The following is a 16,771-nucleotide window of genomic DNA, read 5'->3' on the forward strand; positions in this document are numbered from 1 at the left end:
CTGGTAAATCCCTTTACCCAGATCACTGGGTTAACTCCTTTATTATTTAGGTCTTTGATCAAATATGACTTGCTTATTAAAGACCTTCCCTGAATACTCTATCACACATAATTACCTCTTCCCCTTCATCCATCACTCTCTATTCCCTTATTCTACTTTATTTTTTTTCATAGCACTTATCTCTGCATGATATCTTATTATACATATGCTTATTAGTTTATTGTCCTTCTCTACTGAAACGTATGTACTGTAAGAGGAGAAAGCAAGTTTTTTTTTTTTTTTTCTTTCTGGTGCAAACCCGAAACTGGGTCTGCGTCCAGTATACAATGCATGCTAAGTAAATATATATTGAATTAGTGATCATAATTTTACAGTTCCTGATCTTTAAATACTTTTGATGAATTGGCAGACTTTCTCAATTATTAATTCTCTCAATTAGATATGTAGTATGATTCTTCACACTTCTGTTTCCAACTTTCTCTTTCAATCTTTGTTGTAGCTTAGCACTGTGGGAAAGGTCATGGCACTCATGTTTCTTGGACCATCTTGCTGTTTTTACTACTTAGGAGGACTCTCTTGGAACCTGAAATATTTATGTCATTCAATTCACTTCATATCTTAAGTTGGGAAGTCAATCAAAATTTAGTAGGTACATATTAGCCACTTAACAGAACCCAGAGAATATCACTCATGCATAAGCTCTTTTTCAATATCAAGTAAAATAAGATAGGATAGATTTAGTGATTATCAAGCAAGTTTTGCAACCTACAACTCAAATCACAATGAAATAAAAGAAGAAATCAGTATCCATTTCCAGTTTTTTTTTAAATTAGTTGGAGGCTAATTACTTTACAATATTGTAGTGGTTTTTTGTCATACATTGACATGAATCAGTCATGGATTTACATGTATTCCTTTTTAAGGAATCTCCACACTGTTCTCCATAGTGGCTGTACTAGTCTGCATTCCCACCAACAGTGTAAGAGGGTTTCCTTTTCTCCACACCCTCTCCAGCATTTATTGTTTGTAGACTTTTGGATAACAGCCATTCTGACTGGCATGTAATGGTACCTCATTGAGGTTTTTATTTGCATTTCTCTGATAATGAGTGACGTTGAACATCTTTTCATGTGTTTGTTAGCCATCTGTATGCCTTCTTTGGAGAAATGTCTGTTTAGATCTTTGGCCCATCTTTTGATTGGATCATTTATTTCTCTGGAATTGAGCTTCAGGAGTTGCTTGTATATTTTTGAGATCAATCCTTTGTCTGTTTCTTCATTTGCTATTATTTTCTCTCATTCTGAAGGCTGTCTTTTCACCTTGTTTATAGTTTCCAGCAATTCCACTACTGGGCATACACACTGAGGAAACCAGATCTGAAAGAGACACGTGTACCCTAATGTTCATTGCAGCACTGTTTATAATAGCCAGGACATGGAAGCAACCTAGATGCCCATCAGCAGACGAATGGATAAGAAAGCTGTGGTACGTGCATACAATGGAATATTACTCAGCCATTAAAAAGAATACATTTGAATCAGTTCTAATGAGATGGATAAAACTAGAGCCCATTATATAGAGTGAAGTAAGCCAGAAAGATAAACACCAATACAGTATACTAATGCATATATATGGAATCTAGAAAGATGGTAACGATAACCCTATATGCAAGACAGAAAAAGAGACACAGATGTATAAAACAGACTCTTCAACTCTATGGGAGAAGGCGACGGTGTGATGATCTGAGAGAACAGCATCAAAACATGTGTATTATCAAGTGTGAAACAGATCGCTAGTCCAGGTTGGATATATGAAACAAATGCTTGGGGCTGGTGTACTGGGATGACCCAGAGGGATGGGATGGGGAGGGAAGTTGGAGGGGGGTTCAGGATGGGGAACACATGTAAATCCATGGCTGATTCATGTCAATGTATGGCAAAACCCACTAAATATTGTAAAGTAATTAGCCTCCAACTAATAAAAGTAAATGGGGAAAAAAAGTAAAAGTGAGCTCTGCAAAAAAAGAAAGAAAGAAAGAAATCAATATCCATATATTTTATGTGACTAGTTTCAGGTCTGGTATCTGTAAGTAGAATGATAACTCAGGTAACTGTCTTAAAAGCATTCCATCAGTGTGCTTCATTGCCCCACATCTACCATCCTTGCCTCACATTCCCCAAGAATTTACTATTGTCCCTTAAACGCTTCCATTATCCATAACTTCAAAAAACATTGCCTTTTTTCCTTATAATGAACCAAATTCATGGAAACAAAGAAGTGAGCCAAAGACCAGCTATGAATTTTAGGAGCTTGGAGAAAGCAGAGGAAGTAAGGAGCAGTCTTCTGAATTCCTATTTGGTGTTTTGTAATAATATGTAGAAAAGTTTAAATATTGCCATCCTGAAAGATAAAGAATTGGAAGAGGTTAATTTAACAATTGAAATTCAATCCTCTACAAATATTTTCCAAGACTACTTTTCAACATTGTGTTTTTCTCACTATTTGATCTCTCAGAGATCACAGATATTTTGTCAGGAAGGCAAATTTCAAGGAAATTATTAAATGCTGTGCCTTATAGCATTGATATCTCTGTTAAAGAGAATCCAAGCTTTGATTGTGAGTTGAAATAAACATTAAATATAAGGTTTTATAAAAATCTAAGAGTCCTTTATTTATCTAGAGACCATAATTTGCAGTGACTACTACAAGAGCTGGTATGTAGTATCTCTTTTCTCATAATCTGTCTCTGTTTGTCTCTCTTTCTTTACTCTTTAAAGAAAATCAACCAAGTTTACACATTGGTAAGGCTGGCTTTCAACTTGACCACTTCCCAAGGCAGGCAAATGAGAAAGCAAACATTTACAGTGAATAGTAATAACCACCTTTTTCGGTTTTATTCAGACATACAATAGTTTGTGCTCCAGCCTGACTACTTAACTAGGTCTGTGACCTTAGGTAAATTACTTAACTGCTCTGAACAGCAATTTCCTAAATTATAAATTGTATATAATACTTCTCTTAGCTGTTATAAAGATGAAACAATATGAAAGTAAAACAAGAAGTACAGTGACTGGCACATTAAAAAGTTAGCTTTAATTCTCCTTACATCTATTTTTTTGCCTCTATCTGATTCCTCTTTAAAGAGATACATTATGGTACATATATGCAATAGCTCCTTTCACTTCAAGATGGTAGAGTGTTTAGGAGTATGAGTTTTGAAGTCCAACAGATCTAGATTCCAATTTTAGCTTCTTTATTTTGTATCTAACTTTGAGGTAATTCCTTAACCTTTCTAAGATGCTGTTTCTTCATCTATAAATATCATCTACCTCCAGGTTGTTATCAAATGGGATAAGCAGGTAAAAGAAACTGAATGACCCACTAGCTGGAAGTGCTCAATACATGTTAGCTATTGTATCTCTATTACTAATATTTGTAACATAATTATTATTACATTTATATGTATCATTTTAGATCAGTGTTTCCTAATTTCAGGCTGAGGATGAGCAAACATTTTTATGTAGGTTTCTTTTCAACTTGTCTCTTAGAGACAGTGATTGTAGCTCTGTTTCCTCTTTCCCTGACTTATTGTAGGGATCTGAAATGGAGAATGCAACTAACGTGGGGAAGGAAATAGTATTTTGAATGACTGAAATCTGTGAAACTGTGAGTTACTAACAACGAAATGACTCTCCACTGACTAAAAAAGTCCCTCTGAGCTTGGCTTATATGAAGCAGATCACAAAGAAGGCTCTTTTATAGTCTCTTCTCACTTCTAAAGTAGCAAAAACTAAATTTAAGAACAAAAAAATGCAAGGCTTGGAGGCTATCTGCTCATGGTGCACTGTCATTCAGTGAAGATGCTGCTGTTGCTATCACTAGGCACATATCACAGCTTGCCACTGATTACCACCAATTTTGGGAACTGGACACTAAAAATAGACATTGCCTCATGAATTGGTTCAGATGATGAACAGCTAAAAAGAATAATGAGCTATTTACATACTAGTATCTCGTCTGGCCATTTTGAAAGTTTATTACGCTAATACTTTTGCTGTTTCTTTCTTTCTTTTTTTAATTTCTTACCACACTTCCTCCAACAACTCTCTATACACCCAATCTCCATGGGCTGACATTGTGCTGAAAAGTCCCTTTACCCTTTAATTCAAATCTTACTGCTTATTATCTTTCTAAATCTCTACTTCTTTTCTATGTCTAAGCCACTAATACAAGGGTAAAGATATGTGTTTTAACTGGGGTAGTGGTAGCAAGGAACTTGCCTACTAATTTTTTTCTCCCTCTCTAATGAAGATGGATAAATATTATATTAGAGCTTAACAGCATTGTTAGCTAAGTGAATTATAGCCCTTTCACCAAAAGTCAAGGTAATAACAGGAAAAGAAGCAATGGGTTTAAGATCACCTTGGTAGGAACTACAGGCAACGCCCAATATGGGCAAAAGTAATTCATGGTCCATAATCACAAAGCACCAACCAAAGCAACACACTTCACAGGTAGGGGAAGTAGGATGTGGTAGGCTGTTCTGAACTGGAGTTTGAAATAGATACTGGTCTCCTGGTGCTGCTGAATGAACACAAGGGAAAATACAACTTAGAGACAAAACATGGCAAGCCTTTTAATCAGTCATTTAGTGCTTCAGCAGTAGAAAGAAAGTATAACCCATGCTTTAATAGCAACAGTAAGTACAAGTTCCTTTGCTGACAGAGGTTGACCTTCATAGCTAAAAATCTTTAAAGTCCTCCAAACAGCCCCCAGACTCCATGCCCATCATTCTAAACTAGAAAATTGCTTAGTAGTGCATTGGCATTTCAAGCTTACAAACTGCCTATCTGATAAAGCAATGGGTTAGAAAGTAGGAAGCATAATCCAATTATGTCCAAAACAAGAATTACCACCACCATCAAACCCTCCACAACAAATCCAAGTACTTTTAAGAAGTCTGTGGAATAAGAAGGACCTAACCAACAGCATGTTGAGGGTTTTTGTTGTTGTTGTTGTAACAGGGATTTAAAGGAAGGGGAAGGATAGTGACCTACTGTTGGGGGAAGAAGGACAAAAAAATATTACTTAGAAGGCACATAGTTTGAAGACATGCCATTTGATTTTATTACATTCCTGCTGTTTTAGGCTTTACTGGAAAAGTGGCATTTTCTATTTCTTGTTGTTTAGCCCCTTTTCTATAATCTCTTTCTCTAAGATTCCTTTTCAAAACTGTAACGATAGTAGCCTTTAAAATGTTTCTACTAATTTGCTACATAGTATAGCAAAGAAGAGCTTCCCTGGTGGCTCAGACAGTAAAGAATTCACCTGCAATGTGAGAGACCTGGGTTCAATCCCTGGGTTGGTAAGATTCCCTGGAGAAGGGCATGGCAATTCACCCCAGTATTCTTGCCTGAAGAATTCCCATGGACAGAGGACCCTGACAGAGTACAGTCCGTGGGGTCTCAAAGAGTTGGACATGACTGAGCGATTAGTCACAGAACATAGTAAAGAAAGCAACCATTTTTAAAGACAACAAGTTTCTGTTTTGCATATAGGGTTATCATTACAATCTTTCTAAATTCCATATATATGTGTTAGTATACTGTAATGGTCTTTATCTTTCTGGCTTACTTCACTCTGTATAATGGGCTCCAGTTTCATCCATCTCATTAGAACTGATTCAAATGTATTCTTTTTAATGGCTGAGTAATATTCCATGGTGTATATGTACCACAGCTTCCTTATCCATTCGTCTGCTGATGGGCATCTAGGTTGCTTCCATGTCCTGGATATTATAAACAGTGCTGCGATGAACATTGGTAACCCTATATGCAAAACAGAAAAAGAGACACAGATGTACAGAACAGACTTTTGGACTCTGTGGGAGAAGGCGAGGGTGGGATGTTTTGAGAGAACAGCATCGAAACATGTACATTATCTAGGGTGAATCATATCACCAGCCTAGGTTGAATGCATGAGACAAGTGCTCGGGCCTGGTGCACTGGGAAGACCCAGGGGGATTGAGTAGAGAGGGAGGTGGGAGGGGGGACCGGGATGGGGAATACATGTAAATCCATGGCTGATTCATGTCAATGTATGACAAAAACCACTACAATATTGTAAAGTAATTAGCCTCCAACTAATACAAATAAATTAAAAAAAAAAAAGAAATGTAAAAAAAAAAAGAGAGAGAGCAAATTACAAGAGGGAAAATAAAAAGATCATTAAGAAAGACCATTAGAATATTACAAGGAAAGCTTGGCTTTCCCATGTGGTGATGGTTTGTTGCTCTTTTGAAACTAGTAACCAATTTGTTCACTAACTCTTTGTTCACAGTAGAACACTGAATGTTGTACTGTCACATCATGAAGAAAACTTACAAAATACTTCAAGTCACTAATGGGATAGAAGATAAATTTTAATGGGTTATATGAGAAAAGGAGATCCCCTGGAGGAGAGCATGCAACCCACTCCAGTATTCTTTCCTGGCAAACCCCATGGACAGAAGAGCCTGGCAGGCTAAAGTTCATAGGGTCACAAAGAGTCAGACACGACTGAAGCGACTGAGCACACACGCATGAGAAAAGGGAGTCTTTTTTCTTAATCTCAAGCTCCTCTACCATTCCTATTCCTCTAAATCCTAATTATCATCTACCCATCTTTTCATTTCTATTGCCACATCTGATCCACATCTACATTGCAACAGTCTCCCTATCTCCAATTTCTTCTTACTGAAATTCATTGCTGACATAGTTGCCCAAGAAACACTACTAAAATATTGCCCTTATTATGACTCCTTATATTAAGAAATATCTATTAGTTCCTTATCACTAGTTAAATAAACTCCACAATCCCTAGTCAAAGCTTTCTATGACTTTCTCTTTGATTATCTGTCCATCCTATCTCTCATAAAATGTTAAGTCTAATTAATTCAAACTAAAATAACCAATTTTCCAAAGCTAATGCATTTTCTCTTACAGAAATTTAGAAGCAATCTCAAAATCTACTCTCAATGAAGCCTTTACTAATGTGATCACTACCCTCTCCATATCACAATAGTATCTTATTTGTACCACCATTATAGCACTGACAAACTCTGACTTGCATTAAAGTTGCTCATTTACTCAAAAGTGTGCTTTTAACATAGTCATTGATCAATAAGTACTTATTGAATTAATCAGTAAATGTCTTTTCAAAGTATTAACTATACATATGTTTAGATTAGGTACATAGAGGAGACAGGATAGTTCTCTAATTGGAAAGGATCCTGTTACTGGTCTGCACAGTCACTGAACAATGTCAGGTTATTATCCCAGGATAAGACATAAAGCTCAAATATTATTAACTTGTAGCCACACTTAATATGTGATAGGACTTCAGCATTAGTTTGATGAAAAGTAGAAAGTATGAGTCACATTTGAAGATACAAGTATCTTTTATATGTATTTTTCTATTGAAGAGAAGAATACCAGAGCTAAAATCAGCATTATGAAATATTACAAGCTGAAGCAGGTCTCATGTTGCAAACTATACAAACTAAAGTTTTTGTTTTTGTTTTTGTTTTGCATTTAATATATGCATAAATATCGCTAGAGCTAATTACATTACAGATTTAGAGCTGTCAGTTATTCTTTCCATTTCTGAAACCTTTCACTTCAAAAATCTATAAATGAGCTATAAGAGGGCCTTTGTGCAAACAGACAGCTAAAAGTTTTATGTTTGCTTTTAAGTTGTATTATTAGCAAACACCTTTTCTCTTTTGCAATGAACAGTCCATGTGGGAACAAATGGGGGATCAAAAGACATCTGTGAAAAAACAAACAAACAAGAAACTCCACTTTTTTCCAGTGCTCAATGCATCTGTTTCCTAAAACTATAGATTATCAGACAGTGGCAACAAATATGACTTTGTGGCTCCCAATCCAGTTCACCAGTGAAATCTTGTGACTTTTTTAGCTAGTGGAGGATGAAAGATGTGATCCCCTTCAGAGCAAATGTACTGATCACCTTCAGTACATTTTCTCCTTAAGAACAAAGTTATTTTAATATAAACAATTTATGATTGCTTCAAAGTTATAACCTTTGAAAATCAACTACTGGTCATGTATGATGCATTATTTCTTATAATACACCAAAGAACTCTTCTTCATATTTTCATCTTGTTATCATCATAATGCTTTTTTGAATGCCCATAGCAGACATAGTGTCATACTAAGAAGCAAAGGAGTACACATGAGGGCCAATCAATCCTATTCAAACATGTTTTCCTGCTCACAAATCTGAGGGGATGCAATACCATTGACTGGGGCATTGGGATAGAATTTTAAAGTGATCCCCTCTAATGAGCCTATTATCCTGCCTTCAAATGTAACCCTTGAATTCAAGGATCCCTATTCTTTCCCCAAAAAGACTATATCTATAAAGAGAAAACATACTGGCTAATGAATTATTAGCACAAATACCTTTTCCCTGAATGAGTAATCTTACCCACCTCAATATCTTTAGTACCACCAATGTATAATTGACTTCCAAAACTGTATTTCTAATCTTCCCTAGCCATCTCTCCCATGATCTCTAAATTCACAGAGAGTGAAAGTATAGTCACTCAGTCTTGTCTGACTCTTTGCAACCCCATGAACTCTAGCGCTCCAGGCTCCTCTGTCCATGGAATTCTCCAGGCAAGAATACTGGAGTGGATAGCCACTCCCTTCTCCAGGAGATCTTCCTGACCCAGGGATCGAACTTGGGTTTGCCACATTGCAGGCATCTGAGCTATCAGGGAACTCACAGTACTGCTTATTAAACAACAATAATTGAATATCCCATGATTACATCAATATCACTCAGCATAAACTGAAATTTTAATCTTTCTACACTAAAACCTCTGTTTAACCCTATGTTATCTGTCCTAAAATATAGATATAAATATATTTCATGTATCCAGTTTCCAAAGTTGTAAATATGAGAGTCATCCTCAATAACATCTCATCAACCAATCATTAAGTCCCATCAAATTAATAACTTTGCAACTGACCCTCTTAGTACTCTACTGAATGATGGGGTGGAGTTAGAAGTAGAAAATAAAATATTGAAAACTGAAAATTTGTCAGACATATTCAACTCAATATGTCTAAAATTTGACTCATTTCTTAATTATCACCCCATTGGCCAAATCTATTTTTTGAATTATTTTTCCAATCTCATTTCAAATTAATGGCACTGTAATTATTCAATAGTTAAGTTAAAGAACTCAGAATCTTTTGTCAGGTTAAAACTTTTAAAACTCATCCTATAGGTCATGGGGAGCTAGTGAATGTTAATAAAAGAATTATATCAGATTAAAAAAAAATCATGACTCTGCCAATGGTGTGAATAACAGATTAAAGAAGAGACTGCTGAGAAATATTTAAGAATCTGTGGAAATAATCTTGAACAGAAATGATGGGGAATTTGCTGACAGAGGTCCATCAAGTCAAAGCTATGGTTTCTCCAGTAGTCATGTATGGATGTGAGAGCTGCACCATAGAGAAAACTGAGCACTGAACTGTGGTGTTGGAGAACTGTAGAGAGTCCCTTGGACAGCAAGGAGATCAAGTAAGTCGATCCTAAAATAAATCAACCCCAAATGTTCATTGGAAAGAACGATACTGAAGCTGAAACCCCTACACTTTGGCCACCTGATGCAAAGAACTGACTCATTGGAAAGGATCCTGATGCTGGGAAAGACTGAGGCAAAAGAGAAAGGTGACGACAGAGGATGAGATGGTTGGATGGCATCACCGACTTGATGGACATAAGTCTGAACAAGCTAGGGGAGTTGATGATGGACAGGGAAGCCCGGCATGCTGCAGTCCATAGGGTCACAAAGAATTGGACACAAATTGAGTGACTGAACTGAACTAAGGAAATGCACTGGAAATGAAATGAGATCTATCCCACTCGAAAATTTGTATATTAACCTACATTTTATATTGCCCCAATGAGGAAGGTTTAATGAAAGACACATGTTTTGATTTCGATTTTTTGAAAAATTGAAGAAAATATAATGCAAGAGTAAAACAACTTGTTCTAGGGATCTCAAATAGATAATTATGTAACAGGGGCAAATCTATACTGAGACAAAATGGAACATCTTAAAAGTTCTTTTACAGCAAAGATGCCACAAAAAAAGGAGAACCACAGGCCAATATCACTGATGAAAATAGATGTAAAAATCCTTAACAGAACTCTAGCAAATGGAATCCAACAACATATTAAAAAGATCGTACATCATGACCAAGTGGACTTTATCCTAGGGATGCCAGGGTTCTTTAATATTCACAAATCAATCAATGTGATACATCACATTAACAAATTAAAAGATAAAAGTCATATGATTATCTCAATAGATGCAGAGAAAACCTTTGACAAAATTCAGCATCCATTTATGATAAAAACCCTCCAGAAATCAGGCATAGAAGGAACATACCTCAAAATATTAAAAGCTATATATGATAAACCCACAGCAAACATTATCCTCCATGGGGAAAAATTGAAAGCATTTTCCCTGAAGTCAGGAACAAGACAAGGGTGCCCACTCTCACCACTACTATTCAACATAGTTTTGGAAGTTTTGGCCACAGCAATCAGAGCAGAAAAAGAAGTAAAAGGAATCCAGATAGGAAAAGAAGTGAAACTCTCACTGTTTGCAGATGACACGATCCTCTACATAGAAAACCCTAAAGACTCCACCAGAGAAATACTAGAGCTAATCAATGAATATAGAAAAGTTTCAGGATATAAAATTAACACAGAGAAATCCCTTGCATTCCTATACACTAACAATGAGAATACAGAAAGAGAAATTAAGGGAAAAAATTCCATTCATCATTGCAAAGAAAATAATAAAATACTTAGGAATATATCTTCCTAAAGCAACAAAGACATCTATATAGAAAACTATAAAACACTGATGAAAGAAGTCAAAGATGACACAAATAGATGGAGAAATATACCATGTTCATGGATCAGAAGAATCAATATAGTGAAAATGAGAATAACACGCAAAGTAATCTATAGATTCAATACAATCCCTATCAAGCTACCAATGGTATTTTTTAGAGAACTAGAACAAATAATTTCACAATTTTTATGGAAATGCCAAAAAAAAAAAAAACCCTCAAATAGCCAAAGCAATCTTGAGAAAGAAGAATCGAACTGGAGGAATCAACCTGCCTGACTTTAGGCTATACTACAAAACTGCAGTCATCAAGACAGTATGGTACTGGCACAAACACATAATTATAGACCAATTGAACAAAATATAAAGCCCAACATTAAATCCAGCGAACTATGGACACCTTATCTTTGACAAAGGAGCCAAGAATATACAAGGGAGAAAAGACAATGTCTTTAACAAGTGGTGCTAGGAAAACTCGTCAACCACTTGTAAAAGAATGAAGCTAGAACACTTTCTAACACCATACACAAAAATAAACTCAAAATGGATTAAAGATCTAAATGTAAGACCAGAAACTATAAAACCCCTAGAGTAAAACATAGGAAAAATATTCTCTGATGTAAATCATAGCAGGATCCTCTATGACTCACCTCCCAGAGTAATGGAAATAAAAACAAAAATAAACAAATGGGGCTTTAGTAAACTTAAAAGATTTTACACAACGAAGGAAACTAAAAGCAAGATATAAAGACAGCCTTCATAATGGGAGAAAATAATGGCAAATGAAGCAACTGACAAAGAATTAATCTCAAAGAAAATAAATACAAGCAACTCCTGCAGCTCAATTCCAGAAAAATTAGCAACCCAATCAAAAAATGGGCAAAAGAACTAAAGAGACATTTCTCCAAAAAAGACATACAGATGGCTAACAAACACATGAAAACATGCTCAACATCACTCATTATCAGAGAAATGTAAATCAAACCACAATGAGGTACCATCTCACGCTGGTCAGGATGGCTGCTATCAAAAAGTCTACAAACAATAAATGCTGGAGAGGGTGTGGAGAAAAAGAAACCCTCTTACACTGTTGGTGGGAATGCAGACTAGTACAGCCACTATGGCGAACTATGTGGAAATTCCTTTAAAAACTGGAAATAGAACTGCCATATGACCCAGCAATCCTACTGCTGTGCATACACACCTAGGAAACCAGAATTGACAGAGACACATGTACCCCAATGATCATTGCAGCACTGTTTACAATAACTAGGACATGGAAGCAACATTGATGTCATCGGCAGATGAATGGATAAGAAATCTGTGGTACATATACACAATGTAATATTACTCAGCCATTAAAAAGAATGCATTTTTGAATCAGTTCTAATGAGGTGGGTGAAACTGGAGCCTATTATACAGAGTGAATTAAGCCAGAAAGAAAACACCAATACAGTATATTAATGCATATATATGTAATTTAGAAAGATGATAATGATGACCCTATATGTGAGACAGCAAAAGAGACACAGATGCAAAGAACAGACTTTTGGACTCTGTGGGAGAAGGCAACGGTGGCATGATTTGAGAGAATAGCATTGAAGCCTGTATATTATCATACGTGGATCAGATCTCCAGTCCAGGTTCGATGCATGAGACAGGGTGCTTAGGGCTGGTGCACTGGGATGACCCTGAGGGATGGGATGGGAAGAGAGGTGAGATGGGGCTTCAGGATGGGGAACACATGTACATCCATGACTGATTCATGTGAATGTATGGCAGAAACCACCACAATATTGTAACGTAATTAGCCTTCAATTAAAATAAATAAAAAATTAAAAATAAATAAATAAAATGTTCAATTATTTAAAAAAAATTCTGTTAAAGACAATACTTGATTCATTGATTCTTTGGAGAATCACTGAGAATCATTCAGTGCCTCAATATCAGCCTGGGAATAATAAACACGTGGCACAAATAGAACTAACTTGGGATTGAGGAAAGTAGCATCAAATTGAAGATAACGATTTCTCTGTAATGCATCTTTAAAGAAAAAGTGGAAAAAAATAGGAAGAGGGTGAACATGAATAGTTCAGAGAAAAAAATGATTTCCTGTGTTAATTGAATAGGGTTTTTTGTCTGTTTGCTTTATTTGTTCACAATTTTTTTTCAGGTATAGCCTGAAGAGTAGCTAACAATTATGTTCATACCATATCCTCAGGTCTATTCTAAGCAATGTAGGCATTTTAACTCTTTGTTTTTCACAGTAAAACTATGAAGTAGATACAAGTATTATCTTCACTTTACAGAGAATGAAAATGATACCAGAGCAGTTTTGCAACTAATACAGGGTCAAACACTTCACGCGACATTGTAGAGATTTCTCCCTCATATACAAGTATGTTCTTTCTCTGAAGATATAGCATTTATAAGTAGCTTCCATTGTAGCTCACTGGTAAAGAATCGCCTGCAATGTGGGAGACCTGTGTTCAATCCCTGGGTAGGGAAGATCCCCTGGGGCAGGGAAAGACTATCCACTCCAGTATTCTGGCCTAGAAAATCCCATGGACTGTGTAGACCATGGGGTCGCAAAGAGTTGGAAGTGACTGAGTGACTCACTTCACTTAACTTCAACAATAAGAACTATCATGTATGGAGTACTTAGCATGTGACAGACATTACACTAAGACGTTTGCATGGATTTGTTCATTTAAACTTTACAACAACTCTATAAGATATTATTTTTTTTTAATTCCTGTATTACAGATAAAGAAACTGAATCCCAAAGAGCTTAGAAAACTTGCTCAAGGGCACACAGCTGGTAAGCGGTCCAGCAACTAATTAAATTTAAGTTTTCCAAAGTTCATACTCTCAGCCATTATAATGCACTGCCTCCCTTCCTAGCAGCAATCAGTAGTTTAAAGAACGTTAGCCTGAGATGTTGATTGGCTGAAGTATTGCAGAGTTCTTGCTAACAGTATACACAAAGAGATTCTGAAAGGTAAGCCAGCCACCAATTGTGGGGTGGATTTGAGATAAATAGAAACTTTTACAGAAGAAGCATTAAGTTGGGGCTCCTACCAAAAGAATCCCCAAATGTTGTACTCTCCCTTAAATTCACATAGAGCCATATTATCTTCAAGATAAACAAGCATAATCCAACCCAAGGGCAAACTTGATATTCAGTCAGTTTGATTAAAGAAAGCAATTTAAAATTTATCTGACAATTTTCTTCTCCAATACTTTCCACAAACCATTAACTTCGGTATTTAATCCAACACAATTAGACAAACAATTATACCAAAGTAAAAGGAATAAGAATTGCCTTTTATCCCAAGATTATAAAGCATATTATAAGTATCAATCAGTGCTCACATTAGACCTCTGAGGTGAGAGCATTTTCACATTCAGTTTACAGATTAAACCGAAAAAGTTACCCAGTTAGTGACCAACAACCAAGGAACAGACGCAGAAATCTTGGGTTCCAGTCCTCATGTTCTACTCCTTATATATTAAATACATTTAGAAGCAGCCTAACCAATAGCACTGATTATTGTTTTCTTACTAGCTAAAACTATGTGTATAATAATCACTCAGGTAATATGTATCAAGGTTCACAGCATACTAAGAATTTTGTGGAATTTAAAATAAATTTGAAATTTGATGTGATTGCACATTTTGTCTTTTTATTTAGTGTATGTTCTGGGATGGGGAGGATGGTACTAAGGAAATCTATCTATGGTTGGATCTAGGAGAGAGATATTATACATAGTGTAAGTGTGTGATTGCATATAGATATAGACAAATAAATACATCACTCCAAAGCTCTAGTCTCTATTCATGTTATGCTGTGGAAAAAAAAATTAATTTTAAGTAAATAATTGTGCAATGTAAAATACAGCTACAAAAATTTACTGACCCTAACTGAATTTGTGAAATCCTTAAACATTATTGGAAATAGCCTACTACAATAATTATCCTAAATTTCCGTTACACTTAACAGCTTTTATGAAAACATTAAAGGAATGCAACAATCTTGTGTTTGCAGGCATCATTTCATGTTCTGAAGTTTAATCTGTATCTTATTGTTGTTTTTTAAAAGATTTGCAAAAACTACCCATTGCAAAGTGACTTAAGGACTATGAACACTGTGAAAGCAATTATGAAACAATATATTTAATTCATAATTATATGGAGTTTGAAGGGTTGCTTGTGAAGATTAAATGAGATAATATATTTAAAGGAGACTCACAATATTTAGAACATGGTGAAACTACAAAAAAAAAAAAAAACTTACTTCTTGTATAATTTCAAGCTATGTGACAGAACCTAAGCTATTATCAGTTCTGAAAGTTGATATAGGTGAAGGACAAATTTTTATAACTTCTCTTGGATGAACCAGCACTTAATATGCTATTTTATATCACTTCTGAAGTGTGATAGGTAGGCCCTATAATCTCCTAGGAAGTCTTGATTTGAGAAAAGACAGGGAATAACAATAATTGATTCACATCTATATACATTGCTCATCTTAAAAACTGAAGGGAAGTGTCTTAACTGACTGTTATGCATAAGCCAACGAATCTATAAAGGTCCAGCTCCAAGATGGGTATTAAAAGGGTAAATAGATAACTGAATGAACGTATATACTTCTAGAAGAAACCCAATCTCTTTCAAGCATGACAAGTCCTGCCAGTTAAGAATTCTTAGCCCTTTGCAGTGTAGGTTAACTGGTTGTTGCTAACTGGTTGTTAACAGGTTGTTTCACTATAGTGAAACTTACTACTAGAAGCAAGTTTTGCTTCAGTTTTTGTTTTTGTACTTTATATATACTCTACAAATCATGTACAGTGCTTTGACCCTTTTCCTGGGAGTGACTTCTGCCTTCTTTTTTTCTTATTCTGAGTTCCCAGTCTGGTATTGATTTTTGATCCTATTCCAACTCTTGGTATTTTATTTTCCTTTGGTTCTAATACTCTTAAAACATCTTTATTCTGGCCTTATACTCTACCATGTCTCCCCAGTTCTGGTTTGGATCCTTATTTCTGTGTTCTGTTGGAGGCCAGAATGACATGTATTTACCTTGAAATGCAGGAAAGAGTAAAATCCATCAAATGTAGCACAGAAACAGACACAGTGTGGGTGAGAAAACCTGAAGAATTAGGCTTGATCTGGGGACTCAGTCCCTACATGATTAAAAGGAAAGACTGTAGTACAGCCACTATGGAAAACAGTGTGGAGATTTCTTAAAAAACTGGAAATAGAACTGCCATATGACCCAGCAATACCACTTCTGGGCATACACACCGAGGAAACCAGATCTGAAAGAGACACGTGCACCCCAATGTTCATCACAGCACTGTTTATAATAGCCAGGACATGGAAGCAACCTACCATCAGCAGATGAATAGATAAGGAAGCTGTGGTACATATACACCATAGAATATTACTCAGCTGATAAAAAGAATTCATTTGAATCAGTTCTAATGAGATGGATGAAACTGGAGCCCATTATACAGAGTGAAGTAAGCCAGAAAGATAAAGAACATTACAGCATACTAACACATATATATGGAATTTAGAAAGATGGTAATGATAACCCTATATGCAAAACAGAAAAAGAGACACAGATGTACAGAACAGACTTTTGGACTCTGTGGGAGAAGGCGAGGGTGGGATGTCTTGAAAGAACAGCATGTATATTATCTATAGTGAAACAGATCACCAGCCCAGGTGGGATGCATGAGACAAGTGCTCGTGCCTGGTGCACTGGGAAGACCCAGAGGAATCTGGTGGAGAGGGAGGTGGGAGGGGGGATTGGGATGGGGA

This window comes from Odocoileus virginianus, chromosome X, assembly GCF_023699985.2.
Source record: "Odocoileus virginianus isolate 20LAN1187 ecotype Illinois chromosome X, Ovbor_1.2, whole genome shotgun sequence".
NCBI classification, from domain to species: domain Eukaryota; kingdom Metazoa; phylum Chordata; class Mammalia; order Artiodactyla; family Cervidae; genus Odocoileus; species Odocoileus virginianus.